The 15,408-nt window shown below is 51.3% G+C and overlaps 1 protein-coding gene and 1 non-coding gene across 10 annotated transcripts in view; one reads left to right on the forward strand and one right to left on the reverse strand.

Annotated features, from left to right (window-relative positions):
• Positions 1-15,408, reverse strand: part of DGKK (diacylglycerol kinase kappa) — a 185,266-nt gene that overhangs the window by 125,976 nt on the left and 43,882 nt on the right. The window contains exon 1 of one of the 9 annotated variants that reach the window (XM_065556315.1): positions 6,891-7,029. The exons of 7 other annotated variants lie outside the window; for them this stretch is intronic. The gene's annotated coding sequence lies outside the window, so the exon portion shown is untranslated. Of the gene's footprint in view, positions 1-6,890; positions 7,030-15,408 lie in introns of those variants that run through there. One more of the 9 variants, XM_065556316.1, reaches the window with a different exon arrangement.
• On the forward strand, positions 12,963-13,147 carry LOC112060569 (U2 spliceosomal RNA). Its single transcript, XR_002889856.2, has one exon. It is a non-coding gene; the product is annotated as a U2 spliceosomal RNA (small nuclear RNA).

Genomic DNA, 15,408 nt, shown 5'->3' on the forward strand with positions numbered 1-15,408 from the left:
TCCCCCACCCCGGACTGGCTGGCAGTGGAAGAGATTTCTCTCAACCCTTCTGCACAGATACCCTCCAGAGGAATACACATTTCAGCCCCGAGAAGGAGCTAAATATAGTCTCTGCATGCCTGTGACATATAGGTGAGAAACAGAAAGAAGAAACCTTCATGCTCCTGTGCAACTGTAGGAGTGTATTTGTGAGTACCTGCCCCTATGTGTGGTGAGCCTGTATGTCTGGGGTCTAGTGTACATGGGGGTGCCTATGTTAGTGTTCCTACGTCTCGTAGGAAAGGAAGATGGGGTATCTGGGAGTCGTGTATATGTGTGAGAAAGAGAGTGTGTGAACCTGGGAGCTCTGTGTGTGTGTATGTGTGCGTGCACACACGTACGCACTAGTGAGGTGTGTGTGTGCGTGCATACATACCTGGGAGCTCTGTGTGTGTGTGTGTGTGTTGTACCTTGGATGGGGAGCTCTGTGTGTGTTGTACCTGGAATGGGAAACTGTGAGTGTGAAAATGAATGAGAAAGAGTGAGTTTATATGTGTACCTGGGAGCTTTGTGTGTGTGTGTGTGTGTGTGTGTATGTATATATATATATATATCTATATAAAAAAGAGAGACCGAAATAAATATTCACCTCCCTAATCTGTCCATGTCAGATGGCGACATTATACCAGTATCCAAACCTTGCTCTCTGGCGCCGTCAACCAACGCTGCTCTCCTCCTGCACACAGCTACACTCCCGGGACTGGGTCTGCCTCGCAATTCATGGTTTCTGAGCAAGTGAGTCAAAGGCAGGACGAGTTGCAAACTGGAGCCCAGGGAAGCTGCACTTACTATCCCAGTCCAGGGAAGCCGCCAGCTCAAAACAAAGTATCAATGGACCAACGGCATGGCTGCATGCAAATGAGCAGCTCCTGCCTTTCCTGTCATGCAGGTGAATGAGGAAGTGAGTCAGGGAAGCTGCAGGTGGACTTGGTTTGTGTGCTTAGCAGAGATAAAAATAGATCATGGGAGGAAAGGAAACACAAGCTGGGGAGTGAGTCAGGCCAGGCAAGGCAGCCACTGCTCCAATAAGAGTGGGCAGAGAATCCGAGCCAACCACTCCTTACACCATGCAGATTCACTGCCCTGATGCATCTTAGTCTAGGTGTGAAACCCTCCCTTCACCTCAGCAGTGCCAGAAAAACACAGCCAGCAACCAACTAAAGGCCCATCTGTATTAATGAACAATACTTGGCACTTTGAAACCATTTTGATCCAAGGATGAGCAAGTCCTGTATCAACTGCAGCAAATTAAAGGGTAGTTTTACTCTGAATCTATAAAATTCAGATTGGGGGCAGGGTCCTCTCTATTAACGCAATTTCGCAACCACAAACTCACAGTTTATTTTCCGATTGTCGCAGAATCTAAGCTCTTTGTCTAAAAATCTTCTGCTCTCCATTACACCTGTGCAAATCAGGAGTAATCCACTGCAATCCATGGGGTTGCACTGCTGTCGCTGAGAGCAAAAAAGCGCTAGATCTCTAGCCCCTAAGGTTGCAAAGATAATCTTCAGATGTAGTGCTACCTGGCTGAGTCTGCAGACAGTCCGAAACAACAGCTCCGAAAGATCTGCTGCTATTTATCTCCTGAGCTAGCCTAGCAACTGGAATTTAGTGACCAATTCTCAGGGTGACCTCAGCTCCCTCTCCTACAGCTGATTGGTCTCTGTGGGGTTCAGAAGAGTAAAAAGCCTGACACACATGCACAGGACTCTGTTGTGTGCCCGTTCTACACAGTCCTTCCTTCCTTCAGAGCAGAACTGCATCAAAAGACCCCCTTGTGAAAAAGGTCAGAGATCTGCCAGGGTCACTTCCTTTGTAACTGGACACAGCCACCTCTGGGGTGGAACACAGCAACCGTTTAACAACAAAGCTACATCACAATTTCGGACTGGAAGTGAAGGCGGATAATGTACCTAACTGAAACTTCAGAGAAAACATGGTAAGATGAGTTGGAAGGTGGCCAGAATATATCATCTACAACCTCTGTGCTAACAGGGCCCATGGATCTTTCTTTACAGGAGTGGCCAGGCCTGCTTTGTTTTATGGTTCATTTCAAAGTAGGCACCCCAAGCAGCCCAGCACCCCAGGTGGAGGCATCTGTCACTACTGACATCGAAAGAGCACCCTCCCATGACTTCTAAACAGAGCTGCTCAGAACTTCTCCAAGGGAACAGTTTTAACACCAGAAAATTCCAAAGTGTTTGAGGGAAACCTGCCTGGTTTCCTGCAAACACACCCACTCATCTCGCTCCCCAAGCCCTCAGCTCCCCAGGGTGCCAGGTAGCCAGCTGGCTGGTTCCCCTGCTCCCCACTTCCCAGCTCCCCTAGCTATATGGTGCCAAGCAGCTGGCCAGCAAGCACCCAATGTTCTCAATCTCCTGGTGTCCAGCCCCCCGGGCTGCTCGACCACCAAACCAGCTGGCTTCTTGGGGTCCAGGCACTCCAGGCAGCTTAACCACCAGACTGCCCGACAACCTGGGCAGCTGCTTCCTCATATAGCCAACTGCCCCAGGAGCAAGCCAAAACATTGCATTTGGGGGCTTTTGAAATAGAGTTTGTTGAGAATTTAGTCCCTGCCAAAAGAAATCAGGATGTTTGGCTTTTGAGCACGATTCAGGACAGTATTCCGGAGAACATGCATCCGTGCTGATGACACGTTCTGCTCGATAACGATCCAAAGCGGTACGGACCGATGCATGTTCATTTTCATCATCTCGGTAAGATGCCACCAACAGAAGGTTGATTTTCTTTTTTGGTGGTTCAGATTCTGTAGTTCCCGCATCAGAGTGTTGCTCTTTTAAGACTTCTGAAAGCATGCTCCATGCCTCATCCCTCTCAGATTTTGGAAGGCACTTCAGAGTCTTAAATCTTGGGTCAAGTGCTGTAGCTATCTTTACAAATCTCACATTGATACCTTCTTTGCATTTTGACAAATCTGCTGTGAAAGTGGTCTTAAAATGAACAACAACATGTGTTGGGTCATCATCTGAGACTGCCGTAACATGAAATATATGGCAGAATGCGGGTAAAACTAGGGTTACCATATTTCCACAAGCAAAAAAGAGGACACTGGGGGGGAGGAGCCCCACTCTAGCCCCGCCCCCTGCCCCGCCCCCATCCACTCCCTCCCACTTCCCACCCACTGACTGCCCCCCTCAGAACCCCCAACCACCCCCCTCCCTGTCCCCTGACCAGGGCCGGCTTCAAAGAGCCCAGGAACCGGGGCCGCCGCCCTGGGGCCCGGGCTGGACCAGAGCGGCTGGGGCCGGGAGTGCTCAGCCGGCGCCAGGCTGGCGCGCTCGGCCGGAACTGGGGCTGCCACCCTGGGGCCCGAGCCGGGCCGGAGCCGCTGGAGCCGGGCTGGCGCACTCAGCCGGAACCAGGGCCAGTGCCCCGGGGCCCAAGCTGTGCCCAAGCCGCTGGGGCCAGGGCCGGAGCCGCTGGGCACCGCTCGGCCCAGGCCGGAGGGAGCCGCTCGGCCAGGGCCGCGCCTCCTTGCAACTCTCCTCCCCCCCGGCCCCAGCTTACCTGCTGCTGCCGCCCACCTGCCCCTGCTTCTTTTCAGACTTCCCGCGAAGATCTGATTCACGGGAAGCAAGGGAGGGGGAAGAGCAGGGGGGCGGAGCGTTCAGGGGAAGGGAGGAGGGGGAAGACAGCTCCGGGGCTGGACGGCGTGGTAAGGCTGCAGGGGCTGCAGGCGATGGGGGGAGCAGGGAAGGGACTTTGGCTACCGAGCGGCGCTTGGCCGCCGCTTTTCTGTCTATAAATAGCCGACCGGGGGGAAATCCCGGACATTTTTAGATTTTTAGAAATCCCCCCCGGACGGCTATTTATAGACCAAAAAGCTGGACATGTCCGGGGAAATCCGGACATATGGTAGCCCTAGTAAAACAAACCAGGAGACATATAATTTTCCCCCCAAGGAGTTCAGTCACTAATTTAATTAACGCATTTTTTTTTAATGAGCATCATCAGCATGGAAGCATGTCCTCTGGAACGATGGCTAAAGCATGAAGAGGCATATGAAACTTTAGCGCATCTGGCACGTAAATATCTTGCAACACCAGCTACAACATTGCCATGCAAAAGCTTGTTCTCACTTTCAGGTGACATTGTAATTAAGAAGTGGGCAGTATTATCTCCCGTAAATGTAAAAAAACTTGTTTCTCTTAGCGATTGGCTGAACAAGAAGTAGGACTGAGTGGACTTGTAGACTCTGAAGTTTTACATTGTTTTGTTTGAGTGCAGTTCTGTAACAAAAAACCTTACATTTGTAAGTTGCACTTTCATGATAAAGATATTGCACTACAGTACTTGTATGAGTTGAATTGAAAAATACCATTTCTTTTATCATTTTTACAGCGCAAAAATGTGTAATAAAAATAATATTAAGTGAGCACTGTACACTTTGTATTCTGTGTTTGTAATTGAAATTGATATATTTGAAAATGAAGAAAAACATCCAAAACATTTAATAAATTTTAATTGGTATTCTATTGTTTAACAGTGTGATTAATGGCGATTAATTTTTTAAATCACTGTCTATGGGAGGTCTGCACACTTGCTTGATTCTCCAGCTGGCTTAATTTCCACACTCTGTCAAAGGCTTGGCAGGGATGCCGCTGCACTGCCCTGGAGGGATCTCCCGCCGCATCTGCAGGCCAGGTCTTTGGAGCAAGCCCCCAAAGAACCAGTCCCAGGTCTGACACCAGACTCAGCACTTGCTGGGATGGGAGATTTGGGAGGGGCTGGTCCATTCTGTGCAGACAGACCAATGGGACAGATGAGTTTGATAACGCCCCCATTCCCTGGGTGAATGGGATCCAATCCACTAACTGCCTAGGTGACTAGTCATCTCCCATTCCTGGAGGCAGCCCTGTCTGAGTCCGCTGCCAGCCGTAAGGCTGCTCCCACCCTGAGGGACAGTCTGTGGACATGCACATCAGTGCCAGTATCCCTCCTAGGTAGCAGCAGCGTGCTCCTTGCCCCATGCTGGCACTCAGATCTCGGAGGGCGATCCAATTCCATATCCCATAATTGGGAGCCGTGCAAAGCACGCCTAGAAAACAAGTACAAGAACAAGGTTCCTAGAGGGAGAGGAACTGCTCCAGAGCATCATGACTGGTCATCAGCGCCTCCTCCTGGCTGCATTCAGACTTGCCTAGATGCTTGGGGCCGTGTCCCCATGCACCCACAGAATGGGTAGAGCCCATGCAGTGGCAGTACTATCTCCCATGGCACACTGCTCGGTCCATGCCCCTCAGCCCCGCCCTGGAGATTCGAAGGGACTGAGCCGAAAATAAACGTGCATCATGACAAAGCAAGTCGCCTCCTTCACTTTCTGTTTGGACCCAACAGAAGTGAAACTTCCTTCTGCACGCTGAATGCTCCCTGGCCACTTCTGCTTTCCTCGAGGTTCCAGAGGCCTGCGATCCAGCACCACAGAATTTACAACCAGCTGCCCTGACCACACTTTCAGAGAGAGCTATTTCTGTTACAGAGTATTTTGGGGGTGGGAAAGGGGAAGTCCTGCCTGATCCATCCAATTCACCAAGTTCAAAGGTTACATGAGGAGCATTAGCACCCTCTAGCCGCTCAGAGCAGCAGGTGTGGACTGGTTTTCATTTGCAAGCCCTAAAAGGGAGTTACAAGCAATGAACATGGGGGCAATCATTCAAAGTTCCCCCAGGCTCACTGGAGAATGGTCTTGTGGTTAGAGCAGGAGGCTGGTGGCCAAGACTCCTAGATTCAATGCCCAGCCCTGCCTCCAACTACTTGTGTGACCTTAGACAAGCCTCTTGTGCCCAGTTTGTTAACGTTTGCAATGTAGGCAGAGCTCCTCTTAGGGAGGATGCTCGAGAAGCACAAAGGACTGTGGCTATGATAAACACTTGTTCATTTCAGACCAGCTGGCTCAAGGGACTGCAGGAGCAGGCCACATCTGGGTCTGTCCTCCTGGATGCCTCTTGCAGCACAGACCATGTACCCCAAGGTAGACAAGGTTCTATTTTCTGGGCTCAGGCCCTGTGTAGATTTGCAAGGCTAGGGGATTCTTCAGCTGATTTCTTAGTAACACATCTCTCTGTCTCAGCCCGTTGTGTTCACTGATCTCCGTGTGTAATGGGATGTCTATACTTTGTGTGTGGCAGGGTGCAATATGATGACCATTTGGATGGGAGAGAAAGAACAGTGTGTGCACAAATCTCACACCGAGAGCCAGAGCCCAGGCGGATCATAATGGACTTTTTTAAAGATGTTAAAACGCTGTAAAAGCTCCTTCTCCCACCCGGAGGCCCCTGTAGCTACAGCAGTGAGCTAGACTGTTAAAGATTTCTGTTATGCTTAACACAGGAGCATGGGCAGCTGATGGTATCAGCAGAAGCAGATAGGCAGTGCACAAGTACAAGGTGTGTGGCTAATGAGAAAGTAATCTGGAAGCCGGGGAGAAATCACAAGTCACCAGCATTTTAGTAAGTCACGGTTGCATGAGGCAAAGTATTCCAGTGACATGGGTGTGGATGGGTGCTGACAATAGGGCTGTGAGTGCAGCGTCATTGCTGTTGCAGACATGTGTGCCTGCAAACTCTGGGGTGAGTTTCTTATCAATGCACGTGCCTTTGGAGACGCAGTGTACGGATACTGCACAATCGGTCACACAGGCCAGCCACAGATGAACATACACAAGCGTCAACTCCAAAACCGATCTCTGCGCGTCAGAGACAAGGCTGCCCAATAAAATGAAGACATCGGTACAGGACAGAGTTCTCTGCTCAGCTCCCTACCCTCAAGCACCAGACAGAACTCCACCCAGTACCTCCAGTACTACAGGGGTAGCTCCCATGGGCACTCACAGTTTTGCAGCAGCATCCACATCTGCTCTGCTCCCCTGTGTGCCCAGTAGGCAATGGGCATCTTACAGCTGCTTTGGGCAGCTTCAACTTGCTCCTTCTCAGTTGACTGTTTTCCTCACTCCGCGGCTGTTGGAAGGCAACCTATAGAGGGCGGGATTTGGTCCTGACCACACCCCTTCCTTTCACTGAAAGCCATGCCCACTTTTTCTCCAATGCACTTGAAAAGCAAGCAAGCTCCATGCTGCCCCTGACAGGAATACAAGGCAGCATCTTTCTGGATGTAACTGACACTGCTTTTAAAAGGTCTGGGTGTGAGACGTACCTAGTACCCTTGGCAGCAGACTGGGGAGTCAGGACTCCCTGCTCTTCCGTAAATCTCCTGGAGGGATCAATCCCTGGGAGATGGAGATATCATCCCTCCCTAGCTTCTGCGATTCCTCCTTAGGAAAAGCGAGTGGGGTCCCATTGGTCCTGTTAACTTCCTTAAAACACCTGGAGTTTTTAAGATCCTTTCCCCCCAAGTAGTTTATGTGTGAGAGAACAAAACCAAACCCACACACCGGAAGGAGCTGATCATATTTGCTGGGCAGCTTCCCTGGCCAGCCAGTAAGACAGAACAAAGGGGTGTCTCCTGCTTGGACGCATGGCAGGTCTAGTCCAAGGGCAGCCTGGTGGCTGGGGGAAGGTGCTGAGAGTGCATGCGGTTGGTATAGAAGGGACACACAAAGTGGTAATGAGCATGTGGCTAATACTCATGCAAGGAGAGCTCACGTTAAGCAAATCTTAATAATCCCTAGCTCTCATGTGGCACTTCCATCAGTAGAGCTCAGAGCACTTTGCAAAGGAGGTCAGGATTGGGGAAAGTGAGGCACACCCAGGGGAAATGACTTGCCCGTGGTTACCCAGCAGGCCAGTGGCAGAGCCAGGAGTAGAACCCAGGTCACCTGAGTCCAGTGCTCTACCCACTAGACCACACTGTTTCCAACACAAGTCCCTTTGTGCACAATAAATGTGCATGCACCTAACAGCATCCCAGGCACAGCCTGCTCCATACAGTGCCCTGCTCTTGCTGTAACCCTTTGGATTCTCCAGACACATCCAACAGCAGCCCTCCCTCCCCATTAGCACTGGCACCCACAGCTGGGCCTAGCTGGGGGTTAGGATTCAGCCTGGGCTGCCAGCACGACATTACCAGAGTAATGCTATTGTTCCAACCCCAGCGGCCTGACTATGCCTGACAGTCTGGACAAAGGTGCACAGACAGAAGGGGGGAGCTCCAGGCCAAATGCCAGCAGGGCTTCAAGCCAGCAGCATGATGAGATAACTTGCCACAGGGATTGGAAATCACCTTTCCCTGTGAAGTCTGTGTGGGGCCAATACAACATGAGTAAAGAGGATCTCGGTCCAGTTCTTCGTCTCCTAACCACCACCTGGTTTGCGGTCAGCGCCAGAGAGGCCCAGGGTGGGACAGATTGCAGAGAGCGCTCTCTCCTTCTCGCCCCACAGAGAGTCCCTCCAGGTTGAGGGGAGGCATGTCAGAAAGGCAGTGAGAGGAGACTGGCCCTGCTCACACATTGGGCTGGACCTGCGCCGTGAATGCACTAAGGCTGCACATCTCCTGGACTAGTAAAATAGTCGCTGCAGGCTGAGGGAGAGAGCCCTGCAAGATACTGCTAGAGAAGGGGGATGCAGATCAGGACTCCTGGGTTTATTCGCAGTTCTGCTGTGATTCACCACATAACTTTCAGCAATTTACTTGGATCTCTTTGGGTCTTGATCTATCCATCTGGAAACCAGAGCTACTAATATGAAGCTACTTCCCAAGGGGGCACAGGTTAAATCAATGTTAGCAGAGCAAGGTGCTACACAGCATACGTGCAGACTGCTGTTAGAGACTATCCTGAGCTCACAGCCTGTACCAAACACCCGCAGGCCACGCAATGTGATGAGCCCAGAGTGCCCGCTACAATGTCAGAGTCTGCACCCAGATCCGCTGCTGAATTCCACAGCCAGCCAAAATTCCACACCCAGATCCAGACCCCCCAACCCTGGGAGACCAGCTGGTTATGCAGTGTGGGCTGGGCCTGGTCTCCCTACACCACGTTGGTTAGGGGGTGATTATTCACCGAACTACACATACCAGTACAATCCCTAGTGTGGGTCCAGTGCCTCACCCAGTAGAGCCAACTCCCCTTCCCTTAGGGGAACAGCAATATCAGTATAAGCACCTTTATACCAGTCTAACTGCATCCACGCCAGGGGTTGGACACATTAGCTATACCGGTAGGGTTAAGGCAGTACAGTTGGTGCAGACAAGGCCTCATTATTATTCTCAGAGAAATGCCTGCTTGACGTCCTGGCTGTCATCTCCAGCTGGGTATTGTGTTGCCCGTAGGCCACACCTACCACTGGCGTGCTAGCACACAGGAGTTCAACAGCCTTCAAAACCCAGGCAGGATCCTCGCCCCAGCGTCAGACCTGAAGTGAGTCTGAGCTCCTGTTTACTGGCAGAGCTCTTTGGGCTCTGCACAGCACTTTTCATCCCAAACCACAATCTTTGTCGGGGAAGGGGGGGGATCAAAGGAGGGGGGGGAATCGAGGGCCTGATCCTTGGGGGGATTAGGGAGAGCTGCAGGTACCGACTGTAACTGACATGGGCATGCAGCACTTCTGGGACTCTGCTTGAAAACTTCTGACCTGTGCTACTTGCAGGGCGTGACCCCTGCACAACCCTGGCAGTGACCTGCGGTGGGCAGGGGAGGCGGCCCGATTCTCAGTCAGCCCCAGCTGGCACATGCCAACAGAGGTTTCCCTGAAAGCACAAGTCATCACCAGCCACTGAACTGGCACTGGCTCAGGGCTCTGTTTGTTCGCCTGCCCTGGTTTCTATAAATATTTCTCTCTTCCGGATCGTGTCTTCGATCTGCTGTCTGAACACGGGGGCAGTGAGTACACACCGCCTCACCACATCCCTCGGGGAGGGAGTGTTTACCTGCCTGCGCCTGCACAGCAGCTTTCACTCCTCACACACATCTCCCCCTCCTCCTGTCAGCGCAGACGCCAGGCCAGCAGAGACAGGCCACGATGCTTGCAGGACGCGTGCTGCTCTTGCTCCGGCACTGTGAGGTGTGCACTCCACGGGGAGACCAGCACAACCCCCCAGGGTTCAGGATGTCTCCCCCTTCACCTTGCTGGCCCCCTTCAAAGACCTCTCCCGCTTGGCTTAGAGAGGAGCCCTACAGCCATTCCCACTTCCTTCCCTTCCCCCACACACCAGCACTGCATGGCAGGGCAGGGGGAGACTGTGTACTGAGATCAGGGCAGGGGCCTGAATCAGAGGGAGTTCCAGGGGGTACATGTGATTGAATCACTCCTGCCTATGGTATGTCTACACAACAGCACCTATGCTGGCACAGCTACCTCAGCGCAGCCCTTGAGTGCAGATGCAGGCCATCCAACAGAAGGGGCTTTTCGGTCGGTGTAGGAACCCCTCCCCCCATCCCCCACCTCCAGCGGCATTAGACCTCGCTGACCCCATCAATGTAGCTGCGTCTACACTGAGGGATAGGTCAGCAAAACTAGGTCGGGGAGGGCTGGGTTTTCATACCCCAACCAACATAGCTATGCTGGTACAACTTGCAAGTGTAGACCCAGGCTAAGGGTCTGATCCTGCCATTGTCTCCAGCAGCAGCAGGGGCAGGTGCTAAGAATGACCTTCCTTACCAGCATCCTCATTCCTGCACACTGACACTTCAGCCCACTACCCCACAAACTGCCTGAGTTCCTGCCATCACTATGGGTAACAAGAATAACAAGCACTTCATTTCCAGCTTTCATCCTACCGGATCCCAAAGCACTATATGCTATCATCCTTTGGAATGCAGCAGGCAGCATCAGGAGGTGAAGAGGAACACTGTATCCAATTGAAGCTGCAAGGAGGACTCTAGGGACTCAGAATGCCATTGTCAAACCAGGTGTGACGTTATTGACATATATTATGACCGTATCGATCATTGGTGCAACCACTGTTATATATTTGCAGCAAATATTGTACAAAGGTTGTGGTGTGAGGTGTCTATGAAAAGGTTATGATTTGCTGGTTATGATTATGCTATCTGTATGTGTGTACCATTTTTGTAGTTGAAGTTATGAATATTGGCTATGTACTTGTATCTCAATGTGTTTGATTCTAAATAGCATTAGTGAAGCATTTAGTCAGCTTCTTGAGAAAGGAAGTTGCAAATTAAGTGCTGAATCAAGAAACATTTAACTAACAATGGACCTTGGGAGACTCCAATCCACATAAGAAGTCTTCCTGATAGCATGTAAGCAATGGCTGCCGCCTGCAAACTGAGTTATGTATGGACATGAGACTTGCCCATGTAACTCCAGACTCCATCTTGCTGCTGTGATTTTCCACAGTAAGAACAAAAGGGGTCCTTCCACAGGCAGAGAATATAAAAGACCCTGAAAATCCCTCCATTTTGTCTTCAATCCTGCTTCTGATCTCTGGAGGAATTTTGCTACAAACCGAAGCTTTGAACAAAGGACTGAATGACCCATCCAAGCTGTGGATGTATTCCAGAGACTTGATTTGAGCCTGCAGTTTATTCCATCACTGCTACAAGCCTGAACCAAGAACTTTGCTATTACTGTATGTAATTGATTCTATTTAACCAATTCTAGCTCTCATCTATATCTTTTTCCTTTTATGAATAAACCTTTTGATTTTAGATTCTAAAGGATTGGCAACAGCGTGATTTGTGAGTAAAATCTGATTTGTATATTGACCTGGGTCTGGGGCTTGGTCCTTTGGGATCAGGGGAACCGCTTTTCTTTTACTGGGGTATTGGTTTTCATAACCATTCATCCCCATAACAAGCAGCACTGGTGGTGATACTGGGAAATTGGAGTGTCTAAGGGAATTGCTTGTATGAATTGTCTAAGGGAATTGCTTATGGTTAACCAGTGGGGTAAAACCAAAGTCCTCTCTGTTTGGCTGGTTTGGCGTGCCTTAGAAGTGGAGAAGCTCCAGCCTTGGGCTGTAACTGCCCTGCTCTAAGCAATTTGTCCTGAATTCAGAGTAGCAGCCGTGTTAGTCTGTATCCGCAAAAAGAACAGGAGTACTTGTGGCTCCTTAGAGACTAACAAATTTATTAGAGCATAAGCTTTCGTGGACTACAGCCCACTTCTTCGGATGTGGGCTGTAGTCCACGAAAGCTTATGCTCTAATAAATTTGTTAGTTTCTAAGGTGCCAAAAGTACTCCTGTTCTTTTTGTCCTGAATTGATACTCTCAGAAGTGTCCCACCAAGGGCAGCATCGGTACACCAGGTTCTGGCCAGTCCCACACTCCTCGACTCAAGAAAGGGCACTGGGGATCTCTAGGGATCACAAGCAGTCGGAGCATCAGGTTTAGTTCTGATCTGAAAGGCAACACCTCAGTCACTATATGCCAGGCAAGAGCTCAATGGGAGAAGAGCCATCAGCTGACTATGCCCCCCATCCTGCCCTCTCCTAGCACACCGGTGCCTCTCCTGGGTTCCCTGGATAAACACGTCCCCGGATGGGATAAGGAGACCTGCTGGGTAGCTTCTCTGTCTTTCCCCACCCACGCTTTGTCTGTGTGGCTGTGATAGGGTGACCAGATAGCAAGTGTGAAAAATCAGGAGGGGGGTGGGCGGTAATAGGTGCCTATATAAGAAAAAGACCCCAAAATCGGGACTGTCCCTATAAAATCAGGACATCTGGCCACCCTAGACTGTGAGCTCTTTGGGCAAGGACTGTCTTCCTAGGTGGAGAGGGCCTGAGCTCTGCTGGGACCTCTAGGCACTGCGAAAGAGTACCAGCAGGAACCTGGTTTTAATCAAACCCTGCCACTTTAATCATTCCTCTGGCCCAGCCAAGTGAGTGGATGATTTAGGCCTGATTAGCAGATCTGAAAACACTGGTCCTTGCTCTGTTTATCTGCTGCTAATAGCACTGGAACACAGAACCCATTGATTTGAAAAAAGGCAACTTATTATTTATTATTCAGTACTCACTGTCCCAGCGAGAGACACCTGCAAAGCACAACACCCCTTGGAGCTAAGATCAAAGTGTAGCATCTGTTCTTATCAGTTTAATATCTGATATGTCCTTTATTTGAGGACTGTATATTAAATTGATTTTTGAAACACGGAGATGGAATAGGAGCTTGCTCTATCCACCCCTGCATTGACCTGGTATTGCAGTGTCTCCAAGAACGGTAAAATCTCGCCGCGTGCACTCTGCACCACAGACCTGGGATCACCCAATGCATCAGGCCAGGAGGACAGCAAGGAGGAGCAAAAGGCAAGAGCCATGATGGGAGAAAAGCAGAAGACACAGGCAGAGACTGGCCTGCTTTACCCTGGGAGAACGAGAGGGGGAGAACGGAGACCCAGACTCAGTGGAAAGCAGAGGCCCACTGGTGGGAATCTGCAGATCTCTGCTGACTTCAGTGGGATGGCCTTGATTTACCCCAGCTGAGAATCAGGCTCCATGTATGAAGGGACAATAATGGGGCCCCAAAATGACCCTAAAATGTTCAAACAGCAGCTACGGGGTTGGGGGGTTGTGATTATTAGGCCTGTTTATTATATTATGGCAGAGCCTAAGGGCCAGTCAAGAGTGGGGCCCCAGCATGCTAGGCGCTGCGGATTCAAACAGCCCAGGCAGATCCAAGCTGTGGGAGGGGAGAACACCTCAGCCAAGTGACCCGTGCCAGAGGGTTTGGATGTATTTAGGCAGGAGGGGAGCAGCTCCATGGGAAGAGAAGGAGAGAGGAGCACAGGACCAGGCAGGTGTGCAGTGAAGCTGAGGTGAAGAGACTGTGGGAGAAGGAGGGGGAACTTGGACATCAGAGTTGCCACTGTAGCTTTGCTGCTCCTGAAACCCAGCCAGCCTTCTGCCCCTCCCCCCTCAGCACCCTGTAGACCAGGTCTGGTTCTCCTTTCACTCCCAGCACTTTCCCCTGAGCTGACCCCACACTTTTCCAGAGTGACCCGGTTCACCCCCAGAGGAGGAGCAGGCTCAATAGCCATGAGGAGTCACCTTTCCAAGCTTCTCTTTAGTGCTCTACAGCGCGCATGTGAGAGCCCTCCAGCTCTCAGCCAGCAATAAAGTAGGACAGCGCATGAACCTCAGAACGAAAGTATCTGGTGGCCGATCGCAAGCCACCACCTTCGAGTCATTCATAACAGTCAGTCAACAACACAGAGGTGTGATATGATCAGAGGGAAATAGCTAAAAATAGCCTCGGGCGCTCGGCCTTTCAGCACGGCACTGCCTAACCTAGCCTTGAGTGGCTGTGCTCTGGGGGGCACGGGGGGGGGGGGGGGAGTAGCCAGGCCCAGAGCTCTGCAGGATGGGCTCCCAGCCAAACCATGGGGTTAGCACTGGGTATTCGCCACCGAGCCCGTTCCTAGGGCTGCTATCCCCTGCCCAGGCTGCAATGGGAGCAGATTTCATGAGCCAAACAGGACCTTGCTGGGTCAGAACTCTCCCAGTCCCCAGGAGTGGGCCCAGGTGTTTGCAGGCCTTGTGGCAGGTGATTTCCACGTACCCCAGCATGGTGCTGCCGTCTCTTGGATGAGATGTCAAAGCAAGGGCCTGGCTAACACAAATGCCAACATTCTGGGGGGTGGAGGGGTCAAATTTGCTGATTCGTTGATGGAAACATTTCACAGAGCCCTGCCTGGCTTCCAGTCACACCTGCCCAGCTCTTTGGCAGCCCGTTGGCAGGCAGCCCTTGCTGCGGGTTCATAGCTCCTTGGGGCCCAGGCTCACAGGATCTGCAGCCCCAGGGCAGTGCACCAGCTGGACGGCCCTTGGCCAGGGCTCCGTTCCACATCTGAACAAAACCACAGGTCAATATAGCAACATCCTCTCTGAGATGGAACAATGTCCCCTACCCGAGCCATACCCCCATTCCGTCCCCACCCCCCGAAGAGGGCTGTCCTGAGGGCGTAGCATCAAACATAGCCTCTTAGCTTCCTCTTCCTTCTTTCTGAATGGCCTTGGCGCACTGGTCTGTAGCCAACACCCCAGCCCACCCTTTACTCCTGGCCTCCACCCCCCTCAAGTCCAGCCACCCAACCTGGGCAAAGATGCCTTTCTGACTGGCACTCGCTTTGGGAAGTGGATGTGGGGTCCTGGAACAATGTAATAGCATCAGTATCACATCCCAAATGCAGGCAGTTATCAGTGTGGACTCCTAGCACAAACCTGTGGCAGCCACCACAGAGCCAGGAAGAAAAATTGCCAATTGTCATTTGTGGGAGCACCCAGCAGCCCCTTTGCGCTGGGCACTGCACATTCACATCAGGACAGACAGCCCCTGCTTGGAAGAGCTTACAGTTTAAACAGACAGAGCGGGGAGAAAGGAAGAATTACCATCTTCATTTTCACCTTTGAGACTAACAGAAGTATTGGGAGCATAAGCTTTCGTGGGTAAGAACCTCACTTCTTCAGATGCAAGTAATGGAAATCTCCAGAGG

The sequence above is a fragment of the Chrysemys picta genome, chromosome 9 (genome assembly GCF_011386835.1).
Source record: "Chrysemys picta bellii isolate R12L10 chromosome 9, ASM1138683v2, whole genome shotgun sequence".
Taxonomy (NCBI): Eukaryota; Metazoa; Chordata; order Testudines; family Emydidae; genus Chrysemys; species Chrysemys picta.